We start from the raw sequence: 21465 nt of genomic DNA, 5'->3' as shown, positions 1-21465 counted from the left end.
GGACGGTCGGAGCATATACTGCGTTAGCTTAGCCAATCTCCATCTAGAAAAACACGCATTTTAAAAGGTTTTTCGCCTGCCGTCTGTCTGCAGACTTGACAAAGCATTAATTCATGGTTTTTACTAACCGGTATCAGTATGTTGTTACTTCGGCATCATTTTGAAACGTGTATTACAATTAAATCACGGTCAAATATGTCCATCTTGTTGTAGTTGTAGCCCCCTTGCCAGCGATTCTCTCTCTAGTTTAGCATACTCAGCCCGACTCAGCCTCGTTGTCTCTGGCCCTAGACCCACGATTTTATGAGGCCAGAAAAACTGTGAATTAGGACCCGCCGGCCGGTACTAGGCCAAGTGGAAACGCAACCAAAGACGGGCCGCTGACGTCACAGCCCTCTTAAACCGTGCTCCGCGCTGTAGTGGAAACGCGCCATAAGAAGCAGTTTCTTGGCGCGCTATGCATGGGGCCCCCGTGAGGGGGTTTCCCGACATGTCGTTGCAGTAAATTAAAGGGTGTTTCATGTTGTCGTTGCTGTGGACCTTCTTATCTACCTTCTTTGGGGGCCCCCTTCTGGTCCAAGCACTTGCCTGCCTTGCAAACGGCGCCCCTGTATACACACACACATTCAATACATACATAAATACAGTATGGTGGCTTCAACTAGTGGGAGAAATGGCACTGTTTGTCTGTAGCCAATGCCTTGAACCTCAGCAAAAAAGGCATCAGAAGCATTAGAAAGTCAAGGTAAACTTGCGGTTGACTTGCGGTCTGCAATGCGTGTCACGCTTGCGCACACAAGTAAATATATATGCACGTTCATTCTCAGAACGCGTCAGACACAAGAAAATATACATTAATTTACATCAGAACGTTTTTATTTTTTTATTTTGTATACTTTTTTAAATTTTTTTATAATGGGACACAGGGTTCGGTCCGGAGTTTGAGAAGCCCTGCTCTAACCCATCCACTCACTGCACACTGCCTCCGAGTAATTTGGAGCCAAGGGCAGTCACAGCTGAGTTCTCATTGTGATACATTGAAATACAAAATGGGTGCATCAAGAGTCTGGTTATATTTATGGGTTTCAGGCCAAGGGACCCAAAGCATAGGTAGAATTTATGAAGCTGCATAAATTGTGACTTTTTGGGCAATGCATTATTAATCCGGTAAAATTATTATGATCCCCTGGAAAGAAGATCCATGAAGACACTTCCTTTTGATTCATGGCGCTTCTTTTAAAAAACATTGTCTCTGATATCACAAAAAATCCCATATACATCAAATTGGTAGTGCTATATTTTAACATCACAGCTATGACATATTTTGGAGGAACTAAAAGGTTGAAGATAACATAACCAGTTACTATCAGGTTTTTCTTACTGATTTAAATCTTTACGTCCTAAGAAATAAAAGTTTTATTTGAGTCTTTGTGTTATTTTAACTGTGGTCACGTATAATGTTTTCTATAAATGTGTTCCACCTTGGATGGTTTTCTAATATCTAACACAGGGTTTGTCATTCGGCTCGCCAAGCTTTAATTGGTGGCTCGCATGGCAGTAGGCTAAATAAAGCAACAAGTCCTCCAACTCATACGACCAAATAGGTCGATTGTTCACCAGCTTATTACGACCTATAATCACGTTTTAAAGTTATCGACCTCTAGTGCTCCCGTGGCTGCAAACGCTCTGGTGGGTCGTGTATTCACAAATAACCCAATCACAGAGCTTGAGGACTAATCACGGGGCTTGTCAAGCAAAGCGGATGGTGTAGTCCCAAACGATAGCTGAGGATTATGGGTAGTGTAGTGTCTTCGGCCATCCTAAACTCTGAAAAAACTATTGAGGGTTGACGCCAACTTTACATGGACGCTGCCGTCAATAGAAATGAATAGGGGGAAAGACGCAGTATATACACGTTCTCCTGGCGAGACCTCAAATAATCTTCGTAATATCTATCAAACCATAGATCCGACACATCCACTGGACGTGGATTCTAAAAGTACAATATACACTTCTCGCTAGAAATCAAATCAAAAAGCATTTTAATGGCCAAACTATTCTACAATTTAGGATTCTCCAGAGAGGGTTATTTGTGAATATACGACCCTCCAGAGCGTTTGCAATCAATGGGAGCATCAGCCCATATGACGCAAATTGTTGTTTCTTACACGACCACTAGAGGTGCTAAACTTTAAAACGTGACTATAGGTTGTAATAAGCTGCTGAACAATCGACCTATTCGGTCGTTTTTTGGAGGAGGACATGCTGAAATAAAGGGGTGATAGATATGATTAGTGCATTCTTCTGGAGTTTGGTGTCTGAAGAAGGTTTTCCCACTTTGAAGCCACTTGTGCAAAAAGTGATGTCCTTCTTTGTGTGCACATACACTTGTGAGTCAACATTCTCAACCATGAACTATATAAAGAGAAAACAAAGAAATCGCCTTACCAATGAACATCTTGAACACCTCACAAGGATTGCAACAACAAACTACAAATATGACATGAAGAAAGTCAAGGAGATGCATGCATGCTTCCGCTCATCCCAGTATTAAGGTAATCCTCATTTTAATTAATGTATTAATAATAATAATAATGCATTTATTTTTTATAGCGCTTTTCCCAGTGCTCAAAGACACTTTACATTACAGTATTGGTTGGCTGCATTGCATATTGTATGTTCTGGGTGGGATGACAGATGAATAAGCAGACACGCTTATTATAACTGTATGCAGCTTTTCATACTTTGCGGTATAAGTGGCTCTCCTATTGACTTTGTCCTATCAATGCGGTTTGCATGTACAAAATAGTGAAGACCACTGATCCAACAGGTTGTTGTTCTATTATTATGTAATTTATCTCAATTTTTACCATGCTCTTTTCAACTTTTGCTTTCCTTGCAAATGAATTGCCTAAAACTGAGACTATGATTTTGTTGTTTTGAGTTTGGTACACATTCTTGCTTGTGTCACGGATAGTGGAGCATGGTGACAGACAAGAAAAGATAACAGAATATATATTTTTGTAAAGGCTTGGTCCCAGGTAAGGTAAGGCAAAAATAAAACAGACTGATGTACGACGACAACAGCATACAAGGATCCAACAAGACTGACAGAAAACAAGGACTTAAATACAGGCTGAAACTAATGAGGGGATACAGAGCAGGTGTGCAGGAGGTCAGGTGACTGCCGGGCTGATGGGGAACAGGTGATCCAGTAAGGCCAGGACCATAGGCCAGGACAGACAAACACAGGAAGTAAAAAAAGATGGAATACAGATGGAAAACCTTTCAAAATAAAACCAGAAACATAAAACCAAGATCTTGACGGCTCGATATTCTTCTTTTGTTATCTTATTTTTTTACTTATACTTAAACATATATATTTGATATGTTTAAAAAAAAAAAAGGTATCTAAATCATAATTTAGTAAACAGTATCTACTATCTCAATTGTAAAGTGAGTTGTTTGATGTTGTTTATTGGTCTGAAAAACATCAGTCATGTTGAGAATGATTTGACACAAAGAGTTACATTTATCTCCAGTGATTTTATACTTTAGAAAAGGACACCCTGTGATTATTTGTGTTACATCAGTAAAGATCCAGTACCTGATAGTGAGAGAATTGAAAAAAGGAAAAAGATGAAGCAGCAAAGGCTGAGAAATCCAGACTAAGTATGAATCAAGCTCCAAAAACGGTGGATCCATATTCCATAATGCAATTCGATAGCACCCTTCCTGTCTTCTAAATGTCCACAACTCCATACAGTACTGTTAGAAATCTAACATCACAGGCTTCCTCTAGATCCACAATGAGCGTTGTTCGACTGTTGCTGAGTCACACCCTTCATGACATAACTGATTGGGTAAAATAGTTGAAATTCCCCTTTTGCAAAAACTGTTTTCTTGGATCCTCTTGAAGCTGTACCACAATCCACATTTTAATTCATTCCAGCTGTAAACTGCTCCTCCATTTCATTTGTGCATTGCTGGATAATAGTGTCCATCAACAGCACACTCGAACACAAGTGAATTCCGTATGCAACTGTTATCTTCGAGTATGCTTAATTTCAGCACTTTCTGAGTGGGACTGCTCTGCATACTGAAAACCGGTTGCAATTAGTATGTATTATAGAAATGGGACGCAGCACATTTCAAGGAGCTTTTTACTCAGCATTTCAGCACCATGGACAGAGCCATCACAGTAAAGCAGCTCTGCTTCCCTGAAGGGTTCATGTTCCACTAGCCTCCGCAGAGAGCACCAAACAGGGTAGCACCAAACAGCGCCCATGGAGAAGGTTGGAATTAAAGGGGCCCTATTATGCTCATTTTCAGGTTCATATTTGTATTTCGTTCCTCTACTGTGACATGTCTCCATGCTTTAAAGGTGGGGTAGGTAAGTTTGAGAAACCGGCTCGAGATCGCTAGAATTTGAAAATACACAACCGGAGAAAATCTGCCACTTCCTTATAGAGCCCCTCCTCCAACACACACGAACGCGCACATGACCAATGAGGGCACGAGATAAGTTTGTGCACAGATGGAAGGCTGACAGGCAGGTAGGCCATCCAGTTATTTGATTGGTCGTGCTTTTTACAGTATTACGGCTTCCACAGATGACATTTTTTTATGGATTTTTTGTCAAAGCACTTAAGATATTCATTGCTATCGGGATGTTAAGAGCATTCCATGGAATATAACAAAAAGTGTATCTCGAGCCGGTTTCTCAAACTTACCTACCCTACCCTTAATGTTCAAAAAGCTCTTTATTTTTCTCATACTGCCTGTGCTGCAGCACCTCTTTTCACCCTCTGTCTGAAACCAGAGCCCAGTCTGCTCTGATTGGTTAGCTGGCCGGCTCTGTTGTGATTGGTCAACAGCAAAGAGATGTTGCAGCTCTAGCCAATAGAAGTGCAAGTGTTACTTAATGATGTCAATATGTTACAGAAGAAAAGGCATCCAATTTAGTTGTATTCAGGCAGGTAGTACAGTGTGTGGGAGAGAATTTTGGGATTTTAGCATTTGCCGACCATTTACTTGAACAGAAACCATTTAACTATAGTTCAGAAAAGGGAAAACCCCAAAAGCATAATAGGGCCCCTTTAAGTAAAAAGCTTAAGGTCACTTTAGCAAGGAACAAGTTTGCTGTCCTCGGATGTGAGCTTATGCACTTTGCTTGAAGGATCCTTCCTTTACAGTATGCAATGATTATAAGATGATGAAACCAGAAAAAAAGAAAAGCAGTATTCATTGAAAAATCAACACTATTAGCAGAACATGCTTGATATGTGTCTCCAGGAAGCCCCAAGGACAGCGCCCCTCTGACCATTAAAACCATTCTTATTTCTTGGTCTTCTATGTAATTACCCGTGTCCCTGAAGGGTTGCCTACTTGGCAACACCCTTCCGCTTTTCTCTTCCCTTCATGCGAAGGCAAAGAGTCAAACACATGCACAAATAAAGACTCCCTTTTAATAACAGCTGGGATAGTGCCAGCCTGTGTTTGTGTTGCTGCTGATAATGTGCCACAAGTATACTTGTCGCCCTCCGACACCACCCGCTTTCCTCCTCCGAGGGGAAATTGCTGTGCCAGCATATGCACAATGCTACCAATGGGCACCGGTACAACACACACATGTAGAGTTGCAGCCTCACACACATGCATGTATATCAACACCCTGTGGAGGCTAACATATGAATGTAGACACACAATGCAGGCACACATGAGCACCTGTTGAGAAACAGCAAAACAAGAGAGAAGAGTAAATACAGAGTACAGCTGGAATGAATTTACCAGATGGACGTGGTGGATCTTTTGCTTGCACATGCCCGCTTAATTTCCCGTTCAAATTTCGCATTCATGTCTAATTAGGAATAGCTCTTTCTCTTTGGTCATTATCAGTGTTTGACCTTTCGCTTTGGCTGTTTGAGGAGCGGAGCAGCAGTCGATGGGTGGCCCGTGATAATAGCCCGTCATTTAGCTCAACACATGCTGATCAAATAAGATAGGCCCATGCTTATGGAAGCCTGTTGTTCACCAAAAGGCTCAGTCAATACGGGGACGCCTAAACATAAAGATACCAATGGACAACAATAGTTTCCACAAAGCAGAACAAGAGCGAGGAGACATAACAAGATCAAACAGTCCCTGTGCTTATTGGGACTTTTTTCCTCTTTCAAATTTGTACTCCCTTATGCAAAGTCTCATTGGCATGAATTAATAATAGCACATCAAACACATGCAAATTTGTTGTACTGTGTCCTCTTCTGCTCTGACAAATGCTAAGGTATGTAGGCAGACCCCATCCAAATCTGTTGCTGTGATTAATTCTCCCAAGAGCCGGATGCCTGCACCAAAACTCTCCTCTTGTGGCCTTTTGCACCCTTAAGTTTTATAGAAACAGTATTTACATAATGCATATTGATCCCTGGGACACTGCAAAACAAGCTACGTGTTCCTGCATTGAAATACAAGAAGATTATTTAAGCAAATCTTAATTTAGCATTTAAAAAACACTGCACACAAATATACGTGAAAACAGAAGAGAGAGATGCACGACACGCACTCCAATGTTGGCAGCAAAGTCGGTTCGGTATGTCTTTCATAAGCTGTATCTGTGTGTGGGCTGCTGTGGCATGCATAAAATATTATTTTCTCAACAACTCGAGGTAGTGGGGGAGTTAGTTCAGGAAGGGGAGGGAGAGAAGGCCATTGGATGTACAATATTCTGGGCAGCTGACAGCTGCGTGCGTGTACGTCTGTGTGGGAGTCTTGGAAATGGGGAGTGGGAGTCGCTGGCGTTTGAAATGCAATGAGGTGCGTTTGAAAGGAGCTCCTGTCACAGGTAAGCAGGGGAGAAAAAGGAAGAAGTGTACGGTGATAAAAGGAGAAGAGGAGAAGTGCCCATGCTTTAGGGTGGCATTCGGTATCTGAGGGGCTTTTTGCACGGGCTGAGGGGAGCACTCAACACACTTAAATACAAAAGCCCCCTGGAACATACACCCACACTTTGATCCTTATGGAAACACTCCTCAGATTTTAGGGGTCCAAAGTAAAAAGCTTTTTTTTTTGGGACCAAAGGGTGTGTTGGAGCTTTGTTTAAGCCCCACAACAAAGACTTGGTTCTATTGTTCAAGGTGATCGACAGATGCTCTTGATGTTCCCTTCACTTTCATGCATACTGTAAGGATAAAGATATGCCTTATAAATCAATAATTCCTGCGTCACGTGCCTGTCTTTGCTGCAGTGGTGTCCTCCGCCCCGTATCACTGTGTGTCCTCTCTCCACCCGCCTTTCACCTGCTATTGAATGTCAAAGCAGCGCTGGTTAAAAATATTGCTTTCTTTCAAATCCCCCTCAGTTTATACATGTGGTTTTAATGTAGAATTTATTAATGTCATGCCCTTTCAGGGATGTGACTAATTATGAGAGAAAGGCTTGAAGGAGAATGCGTCGCGGAGGTGAGGTTATATAGCTGTTTCATCTGTCAACACTTTGAAACTGGTGCACATTGCTCACACATCGGGGCTCTTACCGTCTGTGATTAATCAATAGATACCTCTCCATGCTCGCCTCTGTTCTCCCCTTTCCCTTTTTCGGATGGGAAATTGATGACAGGCCTAGAAAGAGGACAGCCTTTGAAACTGCTGTCAAAATGTGTGTGTTTTTCAGGACAGATTATACCGCCCTTTTTCCCAACTTCCAAAACACCCATCCAAAAAGTGCTAAAGGACCATTTGAAACTTAAAGAAAGTAATAATTGTGGGTAGAAATACTGGATCCCTGCCCATAGGTTGAAGGCTTTGCAGGTGTAATTTGGTTGTGAAATGCTCGGAGGAAAATGTAAAATGAAATCTGAGAATTTATGGTCGTGGAGCGTATGCATCGGGAAAGGTCATAGCTCTGTCATTTCAAAGAAGATTTCAATAAATGGTCGGCTGTGTGTCCTGTGAGGCACTCAAACTGTACGGCTGGGCGGGTGGAGCTGGAGCGCTGGTGGAGAACAGAGGAGAGAGAGAGAGTGACGGAGCACGTCCCTAACACCCTCCCTGAGAAAGAATACCCTAGTTAACTCTTAACACCTCTGGAGATCAGGATTCCACCTCGAGGCCAGAATAATACAGGTTCAGCCGGTGAGCATTGTTGACAGCATTGATCCAAGATCCCTCATTACTGAAAAGGAGAAACCCCCTGCAGCAACACCACCCCGGAGAGAGATGGAGCTACAGGCAGGGGGATTGGGTGGACACGGGGTGAAGCAATGAGTTGAAAACAAAAGAGGAACAGGAGAAGATATCAGAAGAACACAAGGGTAGGAAGAGGCAAGGGAACGAGGAGGAGACAAAGAGGATGATAGCAGGAAAATCAGTAAGGAGAATTGCAGAAATTAGAGGGTAATTGTTAGTTTCTACTTACAGCATGCAACATTCACCTTGTGTACTATAGTGGAAGGATTGATCACCGGCCAATCGATCACAGCCTACGAGGAACAGAGAATTCTGAGGAGAAGAACTGTGTTGGCTTTGCAGTATGCATGTACGAGACTAAATAATGCTCAGTGGAAGAGCCTCCAGCTGTGAAGTGAAGTAGTGCAGGGATTCTCAAAGCCGATATTACTGCTAGGGCTTGAAGGAGCATTAAGGTAAGGATGCATTACAGATCTATCTCTTTTCTCTCGCCAATTGCCGTGTAATATATATCGCGGTAATTCAGGTTTTAAGAGGAGACACTACAGGTTATTAGGGTACAAATTTAGATTACTTTCATTATTACAAGTTTTCTGATTTGATTATATGTTTAAATAGGGAAATATTATCTTAATAAATAAGTTCCATAATTTTTTCTTTGACATATTATGGTCAAGTGTTTTCACAGAGGCGATGTATGGTTCCATACAACTGAAAATACTCATAAAAGCCATAAACAAATACATATTTTTGATCTATAATAAGGTGATGACTTATATATATACCTCTGTAAAAACCTTCAGAATATAGATGGGAATAAAAATGAAAAGTAAGTGCTACTGAAGTAGAGAATAATGGCTATGGGTATGCAGAATAAAATACAATTCTTATTTTTTTGTAAAACAGTCCTTAGATTAATGTATTGCAAAATCAATACCTTTTACAGGGCAGTAGAAATAATTGGGGTAAAAAATGTACGTATAAATATAACCATGAAACTTCCCAAGTTGATTACTAACATAAAAGGGACCCTATTGTGCTTTTTGGGGTTTGCCCTTTCCTGTAGTGTATTATATAGGTTTCTGTGCATGTAAATGGTCTGCAAAGGCAAAAATCCCAAAGTTCCCTCCAGAGGGAGTTTCCCTCCAACACTCCCCCCCCCCCCTACCTGAAACACCTCCATAAGACTCCTTTGTTTAACGCTCTAACATGTATCACTATGTCACATTTACACTGCTATTAGCGTTCCAACAGGTTGAACAGGCTAAAGGGCGGGATATATCTACAATCACAACAGAGCCGGCCAGCCAACCAATCAGAGCAGACTGGGCTCTGGTTTCAGACAGAGGGTGAAAAGAGGTGCTGCAGAGAAAGATAAAGACCTTTTTGAACATTAGAGTGTGTAAACATTTCACATGAGAGGCACACAATACACTTATGATACTGAAAAGGAGCATTGTAGCGCCCCTTTAAGACTTTACTATATTTCTTTTTTATGTTTAAATGTGCAAATGAGGCATTATGTAATGCTAACTTTTGGTGAATTTAGGAGAACTCAACAATCCCAAATAGACAATGTTATTTAAATAAGCACCTAAATGTGTATTTTTGTGTTTTCTTCCCACTACAGTCTTGTATGCATGTCATGGAAGCTAAATACACTCAAAATTGACCAGTGCATGAAGAAAACAATGTTTTGGCCTGGGGTGTTTCGCCCTAACACATGTGTCACAACACTTAATAGGCGTGAGTTGCTTCTAATCATGTGGAAAAGAAGGGCTACGGACAGCTTCCCATCCAAGTTATTCTCACCAGACTCCATCTTAGCATTCACAACGGCAACAGTAGCTTTCTTTCTTTTCTTTTCACTCTCACAACGCATTTATGGAGTACCAGCTCTAAATCCACCTCTGCGCTCCCCTTCCCTCCCTATACGCTCAGCTGTGCTTCCACACCGTCCAAATAGGGCAGGAATAATTGGATCAGCAAACATGGTCTTATGGAGATGGGGCTCTCCTATTTGTTTACACTGAGATTTACTTTTCTTTTTGCCAGATGAGATACTATTTAATTAGGTTATATCATTTGAATGCAATTTACATTATAATCTGATGACATAATGCAACTGACATTATGTCTGAAATGCACTCTAATAGAGCATCTGTGGCTCTAATGATGCTTATTATCCTATAAAATGTAGACTGGGTCTACTTCCATCCATGTATTATATCCATGTTACATACAACTCTTCTCCAAAGTCCCTGCAAAATGTTACTTTCATTTCCTATTGTCTTTTTTTTCTAGAATAGTAAGTGACGTTTGTGTCTCTCTTGAAGCAAGGCCATCCCTATTCCCTTCTCAATATCTATTATCTCCCCTCTATAGACGATAATAATAAAAAAAGAATCACAGTAAAGACAGTGACATTTCAAATCCCTTCATTGAGCCAGTTGTCAAGGAGATGTCTCAGCGAGATGTGTCAAGCGCCAGAAGAGGAACTGCTCTTTTACAAGAGCGTTTACCCAGCCGCCGCTGGAGGTGTAATGTGCCTGCCATTAGGACTCTGCAGGCAAACACGAGCCTCAGAAACACACAGCGCTCCGACGCCAGGCCATGCTCTCAGGAACCGTGGAGGTCCTCTGGTCTCCTGATCAAAATCCTTTAAAATCTGAAGCCATTGTTCCACTAGGCAGCCTCTCGCTGCGGCCTGGCAGCCTCATATCGACAACTCATGACCAGATGACAAACTCACTGGGGATCGCCACGTCACAGGAACTCTGTTATCAAACAGAAGTGGACTTAAAGCTATTTTCTCTCTCTAAAGCTCCCTTGGATCATTTCACTCTCTGCCCGCCACTGCTGTGAACCTGCAGCCTCCATTTAGAGAGAACCAGTGATGAAACTGATGGAAAGTGCCAAAACCTATTGTTGATAAAAAGATGCACACTGCTGTGTTGTGGTGGGGATACAGCGAGACAGGCAGGAAGGCACATAGACTGAAGCAGCTGTCAAAATGGTTGTTTGTAGCCCCACGCGTACCGTGCTTTGGGGAAACAATAAACTGCATCATTAGAACCCCTGTCATTCACAAGTTGTTTGTACCAGCCACACACTGTGAATACTTACACCAATGCATCGCACATAGAGAGCACAGGTCAGAATCATTAAGAGCGTCATTTAGAAAATAAGATATTATGGGAAGATGTGCAGGTGTTATCATAAACCAGGCCCACTGCAGCAATAAATTAGAGATTCTATCTTCTAAGTCAAGCAGTAAAGACCATTTCCTGCTTTGCTTTTTATCCCCTGAGTCAAAGGCGTAGAATTAGTAAGAGACCAAGCGACTTCTGAATTGTCCCTAGCAATAATTTTGATCACAAATGTAAAAAATGATGTCATCAGTGAAACTTTGTGATACACTAATGGCTGACAGATACTGATGTCTCATGACTTTGTAAAAAAGACAATAATATTTATTTGTTTCTAAAATACTACAATATCGCAGGAAACCCAGATATGTTTTTTGAACATGCAGACATTTTTGTAAATGTGCAAAAATCCCAGTGGGCGATTAAAGTCCAGGTGTTTGTAAATGAATATATCATCACATTGATATGACTCCCTCAAAAAAGAGACAAAAGAGAAGGAAATCATGCATGTGTTTTGATTCATCAGGGATAACACTGAATAAGAACATTTGAGAGCATAACTGCATTATATTCAATTATATTTCACTATATTCTTTTATTTTTTAATTTATTCTATTATTTCAACAATTAGGCAGTTTATACATCCGAGAAACAAACAACATTTAGTAGAAGTGGGAGGGCAGAAAGCATACTGTAGCTACAGAGGTAGCCCTCCCGTTAGTCACCCAGTTGTATTCTGTCACCTGGCACCTGCATTTTGGGAATCCCTTATACATGGCTGGCTATGTGTGGCACAGGGGGGTCAGAGGGTCAGTGGTTTGATCCCCTGCCCCTGCAGTAAACATGTTGAAGTGTCCTTGTTTAAGAAACTTAAAGGTGGGGTAGGTAATTTTGGAGAAACCAGCTCGAGATCGCTAGAATTTGAAAATACACAGCCGGAAAAAATCTGCCACTTCCTTACAGAGCCCCTCCTCCAACACACACGAACGCGCACATGACCAATGAGGGCACGAGATAAGTTTGTGAACAGATGGAAGGCTGACAGGCAGGTAGGCCATCCAGTTATTTTAGCCGGGCCGGCTAAAATGATTGGTCGTACTTTTTACAGTACAGTACTAATTTTTTTTATGGATTTTTTGTCAAAGCTCTTAAGATATTCATTGCTATCGGGATGTTAAGAGCATTCCATGGAATATAACAAAAAGTGTATCTCGAGCCGGTTTCTCAAACTTACCTACCCCACCTTTAACTCCAAATTGTAGTAACTTTGGATAAAAGTGTCAGCTAAAAACATATAGACAAAAAATAATGTAATAAATAAAGACATATTAATGTGGTGTATAAAGAATCCCCTGATTGCAGGAAAGGCAGTTTTTGATGCTTAAAAAGCACGAGTATGCATGGGAAGGACCTAGACACCAGTTTGTAATGCATTTAGCCTACACAATTTGCCTGAACATATATTGGTTTACTCCTTAACAAGCAGCTTCTGTACTCACTTTAATAATATTCAAAATGTTTATGTTGGCCATGTTGGTCATTGGAATGACACATTTTTGATATTTGGAAAAAATCAGCTGAAAGGTTAGCAAAAAAAAACCCTCGGCAGGATATACCAAACCTCCACCATATATCATAATAATAATTATGAGTCAGCATTCCAGCACAGGACAGCAGTGAAGCCATATGGCATCACCTGAATGAGTCTCACTCGTGATCCAGACGACCTCCTGACGGGGAGAGAGAGGCTGTTTGTGTCTGTCCGCCGCTCCGTGCCACACCCCCTTCTCCTCGGTGCGGTGGTATGATCCGGGGGAGCGCTGCTGTTATAGCGGCACCGAGCCTCACCAGCAGCAACAGCATCACCCCGTCAGCCTCCTCCGGGTTCAACTGCGGCTAAACGCACCGCGCCGGGTTCCCTGTCACTGCGCGGCGGAGCAGCATCGCGCACAGCCCCTGCAAGGAGATCCCATCCCTCTCCCGCACGAATCGGTTCGTCGTCCTCCATCGGCATTTGAGAACCGAGCATCATCAGCATCAGCACCGCCGCCTCGAAACCAGACCGGCAGGGAGAGAGAGTGAGAGAGAGAGGTGTCTCATCCACATTTTTTTTCTCTTTGGAGCAGGAGCACCGCGTCTCAATTCAAATTCTACCGGGGGGGATTGCGCAGTCTTCAGCCTTTTTGCAGGCTTCTTATAGCGTGGAATCGGTACTAAAGGAATGGCTCTACGTCGGAAAGGTAAGCAGTTCTGGCCTTTTAGTGGGCTCATTGAGAAGGGGGGGCTGCAATGTTGCTGTGCTAAACTATAGGTTGAGACAGCGTGAGTACACAGGGAATCTTATCAGCTGTTCAGAATGGGCTATGTGGCCCATGTGTGTTGGGGAAAAGAGAGGGGCAGTGTGCGTGTGTGTGGTGCGGTTTTTATGAAAATCAGTGTGCCTGCTTCGGAAGTGCAGACTTCTACCAGCATGTATGTTTGACAGCAGTCTGGATGGTGACAGTTGGAGCCTGTCATGTGTGCAAAGTGTCGTTTTGGTTCAGCGACGCTTACAGCCTTGAGTTGTTTTGCTCCACTTCTGCCTCGTCCACTCCATCTCCATCACTACTAAGGTGTAGCCTAATGATGCCAGCAGGGCCACCAGAGATCCAGGGGGTATAGATCTCTCTGATACCGGGCTAGACATCTCCATAAGTCCAACTTTGGCACGTTTCAGCAAGGTGACATGTTTATTCTTCTCTCAGTGAACTTCTATATACCTTTCTGTGTGATGCAGCAGCTGGTGAAGCCATCCCTTGACTAAATTATTGACCTCTATGATTATTTCCCCCCCCCCATGTGTTTAAAATAGTGAGAAGGCAAATAAATAATGAACAGGGAGCGAATGCATTCTGATAAATCATAATTATTGTGAAGGCAGGGGAAAATTGCACCAGGATGGATATGCTCCGATAGATTTAAATTAGACCTCCCTCACTCCTCTCCTTCACAGTAGATTATAAATAATTGCTCGGAGTAAACCACTGAAGGCATATTTCCAATAAATAAATAATTATGTATGAAAAACAAATAAACACACAGCAAATAATGCCTGAGTAATTGTCTAAATATATTCTTCCATTAACGAGAAAACTCTCAGACACACTTTTTTGGTTTGTTAATCTTGATTTAGAGGATAAAAATGCCATAAATCATGCATTTGAGAATGCATTGTAATCAGAAACTACAATTTGTCAATAAATACATCTGATGCACTACCCCTCCAGCCTCAGTGGAAATCTGTTAGTATTGATATTTGGATTGTTTCACCCATAATGCATACTGTATTATCATAAAATCCCCCCCCCAAAAAAACACACTTAAATGCAGCATGTTGTGCCCGTGTTGCTTTGTGTGTCACCTGACGCTGCTCACACACTGATGCTTAATTCTTCCTCGGCACGCACGTTATTATTGATAGTGATAATAAAAACGAGGCAGTCTGTCTTTGCTCTTTGGGATTAATAGAGAGCATCTGTTCGTGGAGGTCAGATAACACACACAAACAATCCTTTTGTGTCTTTGTCACTTACACACTGCAGAAGATGATGCATGGGGCCTGGAGATGATTGTAATTCAGCATTCATTTCTCCCACTGTACTGTAGTGTTGATGAGCTGTAGCTGCCGGCTGCTCATCGTGCGACTGACTGGTGAAGTGTGTATGAGTGCGTGTGTGTGTGTGTAAGCCTGTCGTCCACATGTGGATGTTGTTGGGCCCTGCAGATCTGCTGCGTTGGAGGTGGTGATGAGCAGTGATTAAGTGCATATTTTAAATGGCACACCCATTATGGCGACGCCTTTCACAATTAGAGGACAGCTCTTTGAATTGAAATGTCACTCCACCAATTATATGCTGCGCACATGCCACTGATAAGGCGTTGGCATTTGTGTCAGTCAACCAACCATGTGGCTAATCAATCAGTCAGATATTCGGGCTGTTACATTTCAACTCGTCAAGTGGTAAAACTAAAGTGTCACAGTAACATTTGTGATGATGGTTAAGTTAAGTAACAAAGTACTTGCATCAAAATGTCATTAAAGTGGCAAAAATGGAAGCACCCATTCTACACAGCGGCCATTTTTAGGATTATATATCATTTTATTGGATTATAATTAGTGATGCATTCATGAGTTAATCACTTTAATAATATGCGGTTGGCGTAGTATGATTACTTTAAGTATGGTTAAGCTTTTGAATTTCACAAAGGGATCAATAACGTTTTAACCATCAGACGTTTTTATACATTTTGTACAATTCATCTTAATTTGAATCGTCAAAATAACTTACACATACATGCAGTCGAGTAGATAAAGATAGCTAGATTGATATATTCTTTATGTATCCCAAGTTGGGAAATTGTTGTCGCAGCAGCATTGTTGACAGTCATTGTACCAGAAATTCACACATATTCACATTAGAAAAGACATATTCAGAAGAGTATCTAAGAATACGCACTATAACACATACAGAATCATTTAGAATATACGCTCTAATAGACTAATCTGCGTACTTTATACATTAAAACAATTGTGCACAGTAGCTTCTTATGTAATGTAAACTATACCCCAAATTGTACGTACAATATGTGGGTACAGTAAAAAAGTACACCAGTTGAACCTGCGGTGTAGCAGAAGTCTAAAGTAACAGAACACCTAATTACCTCGAAGTTGTGATTAAGTTCATTACTTAAGTAAATGTACTAAGTTACTGTGCCGCATATTAACTCTATGCAGCCCACTCAGCAGCAGTTAGTGGTCAGTGTTGGTCTCTATGGTAATTATCTCTCTCAGCGGTTGCCCACTTTTAATTTTCATCTAGTTGTTGTTAAGCGGTTTGTGCATATGGTGTTTTTTGGAGGAAATTTAAATAAGCTTCCCAGCTCCTTGGCTTTGAGCCTAGTTATAATTCCAATCCAGGCTTGTTAAATTCTGCCAACAGATCCCATGAATTGTCCTGAGTCAAGAATCCACAGAGAAATAATCTTTCCTTGTGTCTAATAATTTGTGTTTTTCTAAGATTTGAGTGATATTGCATAGCCTTTGGTTAGCGCGTTGCTCTGCGAGACAGCGGGGGAGTTCTTTTTTGTTATCCAGCCCTGCATTATTTATGAATTTTCATTCCAGGAATGCAGTAGCCCCTGGCACTGTAATGCTCCTTTTCTCCCATGGAATCGCTCACACACTTTCTCCTCCTTGCCCCATGCAAGTTTGCTGTGAAACTGAATTTCCTTAATAAAATTGGGGTCATGAATTAGTGAGAGGACAACGTGGAAAGCATCAGAGGTTGTTTATAATATTGAGTAGAACACTTAGAGCTGCAGTCAGAATTGAAACGATACGAGGCCCAGTGGGAGTTTGTACCCCCCTTTTTTCTCCCCCCTTTTCCTCTGTGTGCCCATCACATGGTAGGAATAATTGCTGGAATAGCATAAAAAGTGTCACAGTGTTCGCCACCCGCTGATCATTTCAAAGTGAGGGAACCAGTTCAGGGTAATCTGACTGCTGAACCACGAGGCTTACACAAAGACACTTAAAGATGTAGCCATTGTACAACGTCAAATATTTACCTACTTGCTGCAATACTGCTCCATCCTCAAGAAGAATTGTTTAACAAATCCTGCAGTGCTAATTAGGGTTTCCTCTATTCATTCGGCTGTGGTCGGCCTCTGCACTCAGGAAATTGCAGGCGCTGCGATTAAAATGAAAGAAAAAAAGCAATAATAATATCGCCAAATGACCCTATAAAAATCTCATAGCGCCACAGTGTTTACAGTTGTGTTTTAAAATGAATGCACTTAATACAGCGAAGCATTCTTGTCAGCATAACATGTTTAATAATTGAAAAAAAGAATCAGTGAATATGGAAAGCTTTGATGCAGCATTATGGTTATTTTTCTTACAAAGTGATTGACAGCAATTTATGAAACGAACAGTTTCTTGGAGGATTAACTCGTTCACAGACGGAGCAGCCTTTATTTTGCGATGCCTGTTTCGTAATAAAGGGGTCTTCTTTCCAAAATAGGATACAAATCTGCGTAAAATACATCATAGTCTGGAAGCAAGATGTCTCCCGTTTGCTTTCTCTTGTTTTTGGCATCCTTTCTCACACTATGATAAAAAATATTCCTCCGTCGGCAAGGTCTTTAGTCTCTTTTGTTGCTTCTATTCTCTCCATATGCTCAAATATCCAAATACAATACTGTTTATTTAAGAGCTGAAACCAAAAAAGGGAGCAACAGCAACAGAGAAAGGGACATAAATAGTATCAAACAGAAAATCACCTTGCTGCACACACACACACACACACACACACACACACACACACACACACACACACACACACACACACACACACACACACACACACACACACACACACACACACACACACACACACACACACACACACACACACACACACACACACACACAGTATATGCCTGGGGCGTTTTTCTTTTAAGTTTTTGGCTTGACATCTCCAGCTTTCTATTCTCTCTTGTCTCCTTCCACTGGGCTATGGGCAAGAGTCAGGAACTATACAGTTTGATAAGAAGCTGAGTGTTATGTTACATTTGTTTTTGTGAAAATGCAATCATAGCCTACCTTCACTCTCCTTTACTGTACGTCCACATCCCCCATTCCCCCCACCCCCCTCCTCTCTTCTTTTACAATCCAGTCAGAAGAAAGAAGGATCAGAGAGATAGGCTTACTGGTCAAGCCCACTCTTTAAAATATGAGATTAATTTGTCAAGAGAAGTGTGTGTGCCGTGTGTGTGTGTGTGTGTGTGTGTGTGTGTGTGTGTGTGTGTGTGTGTGTGTGTGTGTGTGTGTGTGTGTGTGTGTGTGTGTGTGTGTGTGTGTGTGTGTGTGTGTGTGGAGAGGAGTGCTGATTGAACCCACCTAGCTAGAGGGCTGTGACAGAAGAGCTGATTTAAGCGTATGCACATTTTTCTGGGGACTTCATTTGCATTGCTGTATTGGATTGTGTTATATTTATAAACCAAGGCTGCAACTAAGTATTATTTTTCATTATTGATTGATCCATGTAATATATTGGTCGTTATGTTCCTGTGGGCCAAGGTTATGTATTCAAAAGGGGCTGCAATGTTAAGTCAACAAACAGAAATGGTCCTCTAAATCGATTATCATAGCAAACATAATTACTTTCAATTAAAGACATCACCTTTGACTTTGAGAAATTGAAGTAGACATTTTTCACTATTTTCTGACATTTGATAGACAAACAATTCATCTAGAAAATCATTAGCAGACTAAGGATGCATCACGCAAATCACTGTTAGGTGCAGCTCTATGCAAATGTCTGGTTTTGTTTGACAAAGAGCACAAAGACAGGCAATTAAGAAGATAAAGAAAACAATATATTAGTCACATTTGAAAAACTAGAAATGGAATCAATGCTGTTTTTTCTTGAGCAATAAACATATTACTTACTTACTAATGAATGTATTATTGGAGGATTAAACACTCAAATTACCTTTATTGCAATGTGTACCTTTTATTTTGTCCACCCTATTGGTAATGTCTTAAACCTCATAAAGCTGTACTGTACTGTTGTTCATTTTATTTTGTCCGCCTTTTGTGTGTACAGTATATTCACAAAAACTGTGCCTATTAATATCTAAGCAGACACACACACACACACACACACACACACACACACACACACACACACACACACACACACACACACACACACACACACACACACACACACACACGTATACAGAAAGTCGATGCACACCTACAGGGACACATTTCTCACAGTGAATTTTTTTATTAATCAAGTCAGTGGACAACTTCAGAAGAAGAAAAATCAATTTTTGTTTCTTCCCCAATTCATTACCACACAAATTGTCCTTCACTTCAGAGTGCGCGTCGAGGTATCGGTGTCACAATAATTAAGTTAAAATCCATTATATTTGCGTTGATTTTATCCCTCTTTGTTGTTGACACGGGGGGGGGACAAAAGGAGAGTCGGCTGCTGGCCAGCGTTGATACTCCCCAGATGTACAGCAACATTTCACCTTCAGTCACATCGATACAGGACAATTAATGGGGAGGGAAAACTTGTTGTACATGATTAACATCAAGGCCACTGGTAATTAGACTTCAGGTACATACAACTACATCTGCACCCCAAAACCATGATTGATACCTCGATGTGAATAAGTTGCATCTGCAGCCTATTAAAAGATTTATTTAGCAACATCAAACACGGTGATGGTTTACTGTACATCTCTCGTCTAAACGAGTTCATCTATTTCCTGCTGACTGGTAAATAGCCTCATGTGTATCATCAGTAATATTCATAGCTTTACTTTCTACATGATCATGAATTATTAACTGGTAGGAAAGATGAATAGCCCCAAAACGGTGCTTGATGCCTCTCAGCTGAAGCCATTTTTGTATACAATACAGTATAGTACAGTACAATCAAATGTGTTCTGTGACGTGTTGTTTTGTGGTTAAGGTTTAATTTCAGAATGCGATCCACCGTGAACTCTGGGATGCGTTTCAAGTATTTGTATCATCGCCCCGAATTGACTTCTAAACGGAGGAGACGTGTGTTCTCTCAGCTGATTGCCAGCCAACACGCCAAGCCAAACTGCACAAAGATAAAGGATTTGAGCAGAACAAATACCCAGAATCTGCTCCAAGAAAAAGCAGGCAGCAGTTTCAAGTACAGCAGACCTAATACAGATGTAACAATCCTCAAATCCTACATTTCACAGAAAGCAGTGCATGTCAGCCCGACTTGGAAAAAGAATTGTTCGGAGTATACACATTGTGTTCTCTTTATTGTGCTCAGACGACACAGTGATTCATCTGACAAGCAACAAAAGGAGAAATTCAAATTGTGCAGGAACTAGTTTTGCCAATCAAATTTAGAAAAGTCTACAATGAAATTAAGGAAGTAGGATGGATGAAAAGCAACAAAAAGGTGATGGAAAGAACTTCCTCTCCATGTCCTAACATTGTACAGTATTTCCTGTTTTGTTTCATTTGTCGTCTAGAACAGTGCTTCTCAAACTTTTTTCAGTAATGTACCCCCTTTGAAACATTTTCTCAGCCCCCTGACCGACCCCGGACATTTTTGATAGAAAAAGCCTATATAAATAATTACAAATAGTAATGTTCTATGGATATTTTCATCTTTATACATGAAAAAGAAGAATATAACGAAAACAAATTAAAACTGATTTTTCCAAGGAGTTTTTCAATTGAAGTCATATTTAACAAACCAATGAACAAAACGATATATTATGAAAAACTATAAACTACAATACACAAATTTGACATGTTTATATGAGGACCCCCTTAGTGGTTCTAGGAATATTTTATATAACATTGTGTTTTCTATTTAACTTATTGTACTAAGATTATTTTTGTAATCATGCATGGTATTTTTTTAATTAACCTTTTTATTTATTTTTATCTCACGTACCCCCTGCAGTACCCCAACGTACCCCTAGGGGTTCGCGTACCCCCATTTGAGAATCACAGGTCTAGAACACTTTCCTTTTCACTGACATGTGACATGAAACATCCATTGCTTTGGTTTCGAGAGACGGTTTGACTTTCGAAAGTAAAGGTGGATAACCAAACTGTATATAGCATAACCTTGAGGTGCATTTTATATCTGCTTTCCACAGAGCCGGCTAACGGAGAGAAAGCATTCTTCCCCCGCACAGCCGATCTCATCAGTAGCGTACAAAAGAGCACCGCCATGGCCGCAGTTTGTTCCCGAGCTCAGTCTTCTGTCCTTTGTGGAGCTTTCTCCTCTCTTTGTCAAACTTTTTTTTTTTCTTGAGCGAGGCTGCTGAGAAAACTGAGCGACCTCGGCCACCGAAAGGCCCGGAGAATCAAAGAGGAGGTGAAGGTTGAGAACAGATCTGATGAGCCGGGGAGGAGGAGGGATGCATGCAGGGAGCACTCAGTTCTTTTCGGAACAAAAATCCTCCTCCTCTCACGCACTCCTGGGCTTTGCCAGATGACAAGCGTCACATTGCAGGAGTGTAGATGGAAAGATTAGCCCACTTAGCATTCAGAAATCAATCTGCATGCTTCTCAA

At 41.2% G+C, this 21465-nt stretch overlaps 1 protein-coding gene across 1 annotated transcript in view; it reads left to right on the top strand.

Moving 5' to 3' along the window:
* The first annotated feature begins 13206 nt into the window (after positions 1-13206).
* Positions 13207-21465, top strand: part of tenm1 (teneurin transmembrane protein 1) — a 207729-nt gene continuing 199470 nt past the window's right edge. Inside the window, exon 1 of the mRNA XM_034121218.1 lies at positions 13207-13572. The gene's annotated coding sequence lies outside the window, so the exon portion shown is untranslated. The remainder of the gene's footprint in view (positions 13573-21465) is intronic.

The sequence above is a fragment of the Trematomus bernacchii genome, unplaced genomic scaffold (genome assembly GCF_902827165.1).
Source record: "Trematomus bernacchii unplaced genomic scaffold, fTreBer1.1, whole genome shotgun sequence".
NCBI lineage: Eukaryota > Metazoa > Chordata > Actinopteri > Perciformes > Nototheniidae > Trematomus > Trematomus bernacchii.
This window is presented reverse-complemented; position numbering and strand designations above follow the sequence as displayed.